The sequence below is a fragment of the Neofelis nebulosa genome, chromosome 1, assembly GCF_028018385.1.
Source record: "Neofelis nebulosa isolate mNeoNeb1 chromosome 1, mNeoNeb1.pri, whole genome shotgun sequence".
Lineage (NCBI taxonomy): Eukaryota > Metazoa > Chordata > Mammalia > Carnivora > Felidae > Neofelis > Neofelis nebulosa.
Window position 1 is genome coordinate 234,953,517 of NC_080782.1, and position 8,236 is coordinate 234,961,752.

Below are 8,236 nucleotides of genomic sequence, written 5' to 3' on the forward strand. Positions count from 1 at the left end.
ATGAATAAACAATTGCAAATGGTGATTTGTGCATGAAGGAAAATAAGGGCTACGGCAGAGAATAGGGTGGCCAGCGAAGGTCTTCCTGAGGAGGCGACATTTTGACTGAGTCACAGCTCAAAGACAACACCGGGCAATAGAGGAAAGTGATTTAGGCAGAGGGAAAAGTGGGTGCCAAGGCCCTGGGGCAGAAAAGAGTTTTGTGTATTCCAAGAACTTAGGGATGGCCTTTGTGCCTGGGACAAAGTGAGAGATGGGAGACAGACACGGATGAGGTCATAAAGTCAAGAGGGGCTAGAAGAGGCAGTACCTGGGGGACTGGGAGAAGACATTGGCCTTTATCTATCGGGCAACGGAACATCATTGAAAGATTTTAAGTAGCGAAGCAGCGTAAATAATTTGCCTTTCAAAGAATACTCTGTGGAAAATTTCTGTTGTGAGAAGAAGAGAGAAAGCAAGAGAGACAGTAGTGGGACCAGTTAGGAGACCGCTTGGTCAACCACAGGAAACATGACAGTAGCTTTGACCCAGATGGTTGTGGTGGAGGCCACAGGGAGACAGGCTCATCCCAGATGTATCTGAAGGAAAGCAAATAGAACTTGCTATTGGGTTAGAGGAGAACAGAAATGCAAGGGGCCAAGGATGGTCCCCAGTAACCCGGGGACATTGCTAATCAGGTGCGTGACGGCGGAGGAGTAGCAGAGGGCCAGAAGAGACTGACAGACGGGCTGGTGCAATAGGACAAACAAGGACAGTGGGGTGTCTTCCATGACGAGGCAACGGAGCTTCAAGATGGAAAAGGTGGTCGAGTGTGTCTGACAAAGCGACGTAAAGACCCAAGAGCCTATTAGACTGGCCAACATGGAGGTTGTCGGTAACCTGGACACACGGTTTCAGAGCAAAGGTGGGTATGGGGAGAGGCTGGTGAGGAAGCACGTAGAGCGTGTGTAAGCGGCTCTTTTGAAAGCTTGTCCTTTTTGCCAGGCAGGGGAGCCCAGGACGGAGCTCGGGACCACTGGGCAAGAGGACAGTCATTTCTCTCAGTTAACCACCCTCAACCCTTTAGCCCAGACACCTTTCCCAGAGAGTAAGAGACTCCTTCTCCACCTCTCTACCTTCATCCCCATAATCCTCATAATTACCCTGGCGAGGGCAGGCGTGACAAAGAACCACTCGCTTTTGACCTCTTAGGTGGACGTCTGCCCAGTTTTTGGCTCCGGGACCCTTCTCCCCTCCTGTCAATGAGCCCCAGGCCTCCCTCCACACCGTTCTCACGTCGGCCAGCTCAAGGTGAGCTTCTGACTCACACACGCTTTCCTCTTAAATTTCCTCGGCTTTCTCACTTAGCCAACGATGAGGTAGGACATGAAAAAGTCTAAGAAATGTCGGAGGGCAGGAGATTAAGGAGGGCTTGTAAGGACGCAGTTGTTCTCACGTTTTTGTTTTTCAAATTGCATTTTGTTAAACTAACCACGTTAGGGGAAATTGCCAATGGAGGAATATTGATCTTTCAAAGCGACGCACGCTTTAGGAGGAGATGACATGGCTTTTACTGAAATTGCAGAATGGCTTTACTCTGTACGTGCCCTCTGTGATGGCCTACGGGGAAGGATGTGTGATATGTGTAAGAAAAGGAGTAGAAGGAATTTCATTAAGGGTAGGATGCTAGAAAGTGAAGGTTCCAGCGCTTACGTAATTGACGAAGGGTAGAAGTTGCATTTCAGGGAATAAAGGAAATCAGGTGCCACAAATTTAACTGATTCTCATCACCAGCCAGTTAAACTCTCTTTTGCAGATCAGACACCTTTCCTCTATTTGCAGCAAAGCTTCAAAGCTGCGGGCTGGGCATCAGGCCATCAGAGTCACTCAAACCACAATGATGACATTTCCTGGAGTCCAGCATCCAGCCCTCATCCCTCTCTCCCCTCATCGTCCTCTGTCCTGTCACCAAAACAGAAAAAGATGGGAAAGGAGAATATTGTTTCCTTCCTGCCTCAAAGCTCCCTGGGCCTCCTAAGAATACAATATAACCCCCAACTTTCCCCAAATCTCCACATCCTAACTAACATTTCCAGGAAGTTATAAGCCATGGGAGTCCGGGCAGACCCAGAAGAACATGTGTCTTTTTCTCTAAAAGCCCTTGTGGAAAGTCCCCACTATTCTGTGGGGGAGAAACAGTGTCTGCTTTGTTCATTCTGTCTCTAACGCCTAGTACAGTGCCCGGTCCAGGATCAACAATAGTGTTTCTTTAATGAATAAACAGGCGAACGAGTGAAGCTTTCCAAGTGGATATATTCAAATGCTAAACACTTGGGCTCTACGTCTATGTGCTTCCATTTACCCCTAAAGAAGTTTCTCCTATTTGTTTTTGTATCTTTATTCCCTGGGAACAAGAAAATCAAAACAGTGAAATGACTTTCTGCTGGGTCACAAAGCATGAAAGTAGAAGCATTAGAGCCTGGCAAGTCCGTGAGGCTGCTGACAGCTTTGATGTGTTGACTTCTCTTCCAGGGTCCCGTTCACGATCTCCGTGTCCCTCCTCACCTCTCCATTTCTCTTGATCCCCCTCCCACTCTCCCTGATTTCCCGGGCTCAGCTGTGAATTCAGCTGCCTACCATAGAGTTCATGAAGACTGGACTCACCTAGGGTTATTTGAATTTTGGTAGAAGATTCTTGAACTCAAAGGAATAACACTGAGCGTTAAAATTTCCAAGGGGTGGAGGCAGGTGGTTTAGAGAGACTTAATTTTCCCATGTCAAATTATTCCAAATAGGCAGTTATATATTCTGGCCATTCATAAGGCCAGGTCTGCTCATTGTTCACTCTGCTGGACCAAACTGGATTAGGACCCAGACTAGGGTTGCAAGATCATCTTTAAAGAGTAACTACAATCCCTGTTGTCCATCCATTCATCCATCTATTTCATTCATTCGTTTGTTCACTGGAGACCAATGGTGAGAAAGGCAAGGACGTGTCAGTTTTCTAGCAACTTACAGACTCAGGGAGAGAGATAGTGATCTCATAATCCTGCAACTGAAAGAAACACCTTGGATAAAAGGAGTCAAGCTCAGGGAGTTTACAGAGGAGCCACAGAGGCTGGGCGGGTCTAGAGGTGCTTCCCAGAGGAAGGAGGAGTGGGAGTCAAGGGTGGATAGACAGAAGACCCAATGGGAGAGGGAGTTCCCTGAAGGTATAAAAAGCAGGCTGGAGTGGCTGGTGTTCGTTCAAACCTCCAGGTGGACAATCGGCCGGGGAGGAAGGCAAAAGCCAGAGCATTTAGTCTCTTTGGGACCAGATTTAAGGTCGTATTCTTCATCTTAAGGTCGATAGGGAGCTCTTGAATAGTTTTAAGTGGGAGAGGAGCCTGGGAGGAGCCTGGGCATTATCCTGCCTTGAGCTACTCGCAAATATATTCGTGTATTGCTGTACTTTTCTTCTTGTGCATGTCTAACTCAGCACATCTCTTCCTGGGGAGAATTAAGACTGGTGCTTTCCTGGGTAGCAGAAACAAAGACAGGGTCAAGGTTCAACCATTGGCTTTCACTCCAGAGATAACAGTTGTAAAAGCCCAAGCTCTGTTTTGTAAGAGCAGAGCTCTCAGTGAATCAAAAGGCAATGGCCAGAAGAGATCGAGGGGATAAAGTTCCCCTAAAATGAGTAGATAATAAACTGGCCCCTGTGTGGGGAGGAGGGAAGTGATGAGAAGCAGGAGGGCTGAGGCCAGAGAGACTTCTTGGCTGGTGGAAACCACGTAGAGGGAAGCGTCCTCTGCATGGAGACACTGCCCCACCTCTGCCCCAGCAGGCATCAGAGAGCCAGCTGGGAACCTCGCAGTCCCTGCAGACTGCACCTGTTGGGGAACGCGCTGTGTGAAGTGTGAAGGTGGCCCGGGCTGAGGAGCCGGTCTTTCTCACTGCACTTCGCCCATCGTTTACTTAGCAGGAGTGAGAATCACCTCTCAACACACACAAACTATCCCCCCACCCTCCCTCCTCAAAGGCTCAGGACCCGCTTTCTCCCCTGAGAGCTAACAGTGAAATAGTTAACCTGGATACAGTCAAAGGCGGTACAGTGACGCTGTGGATGGGCAGGCCCCCTCGTTATCTGTACCGAGGTGAGAATAATAGAGTCACTCGGGTCAAGATCGCGGTGAAACCCAGCCCAGTTGTAAAATGAGGTTGGCCATTTTCAAAGGTTAATCTGGCTGCGGGGTGGAGAGCTGAATGCCAAGGGGCCAGAGCTGAGGTCGTGTGACCAGACAGGAGCTTATGTCAGTGGTCCGGGCAAAAAGTCACCATGGCTTGGGTTAACATGGTGGCCCTGGGGATAGAGAGGAGTGACTGGATTCGAGAGATGTAACTGAGGTAAACAGACAGGACTTGAAGGAGCAGGTAAGGCAGTATAAGAGAGCTTCGTTAATTGGGTTTCTATAATAGATCCAAATAGCTTCGATGGTTTCCACCACAACGTTGAAAGCAAACAACCCCAAGTTCTCAGTGGCTTACGGTAATCTTTTTGTCTTTCTTGTTATATAGGTCTGCAGATTGGTTGGACATTTCTGTGTCAGGTCATAGTCGGTCCACGTGTCTCTTACTCTAGGACCTATGGTTACACGGGGGTGAGCTCTTCCAAGGCGGGTGGCAGGAGGCCAAGGGCCCAAGCCAAAACACACAAGTATGTTGCAATCCTCTAGCTGGACAGGGCCTAGGAAATGTCTACTCATATACCATCGGTTGAAGGATACTAGGAGACAAAGCCCAAAGACAGCGGGGCAGCGAACTAAACTGCCCCAGAGAAGCCATGGCAAGACTGAATTGTAAACAAATAATGCTCTCTGTCTTAAGAATCAAGGGTGGCCCCTAGGTTTCTGGATAGCCCAGCTGGATATATTGGGGTGCCCTTCCCTGAGAAAGGAAACCTAAGAAATGAATCAGGCTTGGGAGACCCCCTGGGCTCAGTCTTGGATATTCGGTTTGGGATGTCTTTGGATAGCGAAGCGGCAGGAGCTACGGAGAAGCATGGCCTGGAGTTATGTACTTGGGAGATTATGGCAAAGACTTCCAGTTGTACCCGAATATCCATCCACTTACCCCTTCTTCTTCAGTCGAACCTTGAGTTTTTCTTTTCTTTTCCAACCTCTCTTGAATGGAGTAGTTGCCTGACTACATTTTAACCAATGAAATACAGGAAGTGTCAATTTTGACTTCTAAAAACTATCCTAAAAGGAAAGAGTATGTCCTTCCGCCTGTTTTATTGGTTCCTGCTGGCAGAAATGTGGTTGTGATGGTTTAAGCCCCAGGGGTCAACCTGGGCCGTGAGGTAAAAGTCCGATGTTGAGAACAGCAGAGCAATGGCAGAGAAAGACTAGTTCCCTGAAAAGAAAAATCACTTTTATAGTATTTAAGTTACTGCCACTTGTAGTCAAACCCAGTCCTAACTGTCACAAGTCATGGGAGCGAGGAAGTGCGAGACACCGCTCAATTTAACACCAGGTTTTCTTTTTTTTTTTTTTTTTAATTTTTTTTTTCTAACGTTTATTTATTTCTGAGACAGAGAGAGACAGAGCATGAACGGGGGAGGGGCAGAGAGAGAGGGAGACACAGAATCGGAAGCAGGCTCCAGGCTCCGAGCCGTCGGCCCAGAGCCCGACGCGGGGCTCGAACTCACGGACCGCGAGATCGTGACCTGAGCGGAAGTCGGCCGCTTAACCGACTGAGCCACCCAGGCGCCCCAACACCAGGTTTTCAAGAAGAGAATGTGGAACGAGAGGTGAGGAGGGCCCAGGACTGAGCTTCCAGGAGCTCTAAGTGCCAAGTAGAGGAGGGGACCACCCACAGACAGAGACAGACGCAGCTGAGGGGTAGAAGGAAAGTGAAACTTGGTTGTTCTGGACAGGAAAGAAGGAGAGCATGTCAAGGAAGAGGAAGTGGCCAAAAGTGGGAGACCATCCAACAAGTGAACAGCAGAGGAGATGAACTAAGTTCAGAAGATGACAAGGACGTGGGGGAACGCGGCCTTTGATTCGCAAGAGTATCCTCTGAAAGACTTAGGAACAAAATAAGGCTGTATTGGGGCTATTAAAACATGATTCCTAAAAAAAAAAAAAAAAAAAAAAAAAAAAAAAATACCCATAATTCCAAATATTTCTAAACCACCAATGGCCCAGAGTACCGTCCAGGATGCTTTAAGAGGAAAACGACTCCGTTCTAGACTTCTATTAGGAGGTAAGCGGAAGTGATGGAGAAGACAGATGAGCCTCAACATGACTTTCTGTCCTTACACGTCAGGTTTTCCTCTCCACTCCTCTCCTTTGCCCCCACCTCTGCCTTCTGCACAGCTTCCGGCAAAAGCCTCCACCTCTCTGGCCTGTCCTTTGTCCAGTCCCCACACTGCTTCTCATTGTTTTCTTAGGAAAACATGATAACTTCACTCTCTTGCCTCAAATCCTTTCAGGACTTTCCACTGACTACGTTTTCAAGTTTCAGTTCCTTAGGCAGTCATATTAGTCTTTCAAGATACAATCCTGACTTTTCTCTCTCATCTATCCATATATTCTGCCTCGACCATATCAAAGGACAAGCTCCAGTCAAAATCTAACTGTAGTCACATGGGAAACCCCAAGGAGTACCACTCGTCTGTGACCAGTCAGAACGAGAAAACATTAAATATTGCTGTTTTAAGACACTAAGTCTGGGCGGGCGGGTGTGTGTGTGTGTGTGTGTGTGTGCTACACAGCAATAGATAAGCAGAACAGAAGTGGGTACCAGGAGGGGTGGGGGGGTCTGGCATTAAAAACTTAAACCATACGGCATTGGCTTTGGAACAGGCCGTGGCCTATAGAGTCTCGGGAAGATGGTTATTGGGGCCTATAAGAACAGTGAGAAAATTGACAGCGAGGGAAATCATTATTGGAAGCAGGAGTAAAGTGACTAGCAAGGCCGTCACCTGCAGTAACACGGAAAAGAAAAAAATGTACCTAGTGGATAGTGAGACCGGCTAAGGAGATTTCAGGCGGGATGTTGAAAGTGTCACCTGAGTCCTGTTAGCCATGGATGGTAAGGGGCAGAGAGAAATGAACAAGAAGAAGAAATTGTTAGGTTTCAGATGTAATTTAGAGAAAATGAAGAGAATCCAGGATTGCCTAGGTTCAAAATTAAGCTCCTTGGTATCGGCCTCCCCCCACCCCCCGCCAGAGAGTAAATTATTTATTTTCTTATTTATTTTAAATTTTTTTAGTGTTTATTGTTGAGAGAGAGAGAGAGAGAGAGAGAGACAGAACATGAGTGGGGGAGGGGCAGGGAGAGAGGGAGACGCAGAATCCAAGGCAGGCTCCAGGCTCTGTCTGAGCTGTCAGCACGGAACCCGACGTGGGGCTCGAACTCACAGACTGCAAGATCATGACCTGAGCCGAAGTCAGACGCTCAACCCACTGAGCCGCCCGGGCGCCCGGAGAGTAAATTTTTTATAAAGGAGGATGACCAAAGAGCCTCTCAAGGATGTGGCTCTACTTTAGGACTTCAGAAATACTTAGGGGTGTGCCTCCTACCTAGAACCCTCAGCGAGGCAAAAGATTTCTAAGAGTTTTAACAGCATTGCCCCACAGAATCCTAACCTTAAGCCCCAAACCAGACAGGGTCCTATCTCAAAAACACTTGTGAGTGTGGCTTTTGTAAACTGCAAGATTCCTAGGAACCCCACAATGTGTTTATGAGTTTGAGTGGATGGGTGCACCATCAGCCAGCGTGAACTAAAAGGGGCAGAATGACTCAAAACTGAAAAGAAGCCTCTCGACCTTCGAACTTCCATGGGCAGGAAGCCGGCTAAGGGAGCTATTCGGTGGCAAAGGTGAGCCATCTCCGGATTTCAGAAATGCCACCGACAAGTGACTGCTCTACGTGCCTCCCATTCTTCCTGCCCCCTCTGAGCAGGAGTGTCTCCTACAGGTATTTGTACACCCCAGTGTATATTGGGTGCTTGTGTGCAGGGGTGCAGGTAGCCTGTCTTTTTCATTCACAGGTAGTTCTATTGACAGGAAACTGTTTGAGGAACACCACCGGAAGAGGAAGCCATTTGTGCCTGGACTGTATTTAGATGACAAGTTCCAGGTTTTTCCATCTGATTCTTACGCGCTTTGGGGGCAGGTGCAAAAGGGTGTGAACATTTTTGCTTGAGGGAAGGATGTGAATTATCGTGCCTGGAGGGCAGACGGGATTTTCTGAAGACAGCCACCACAGA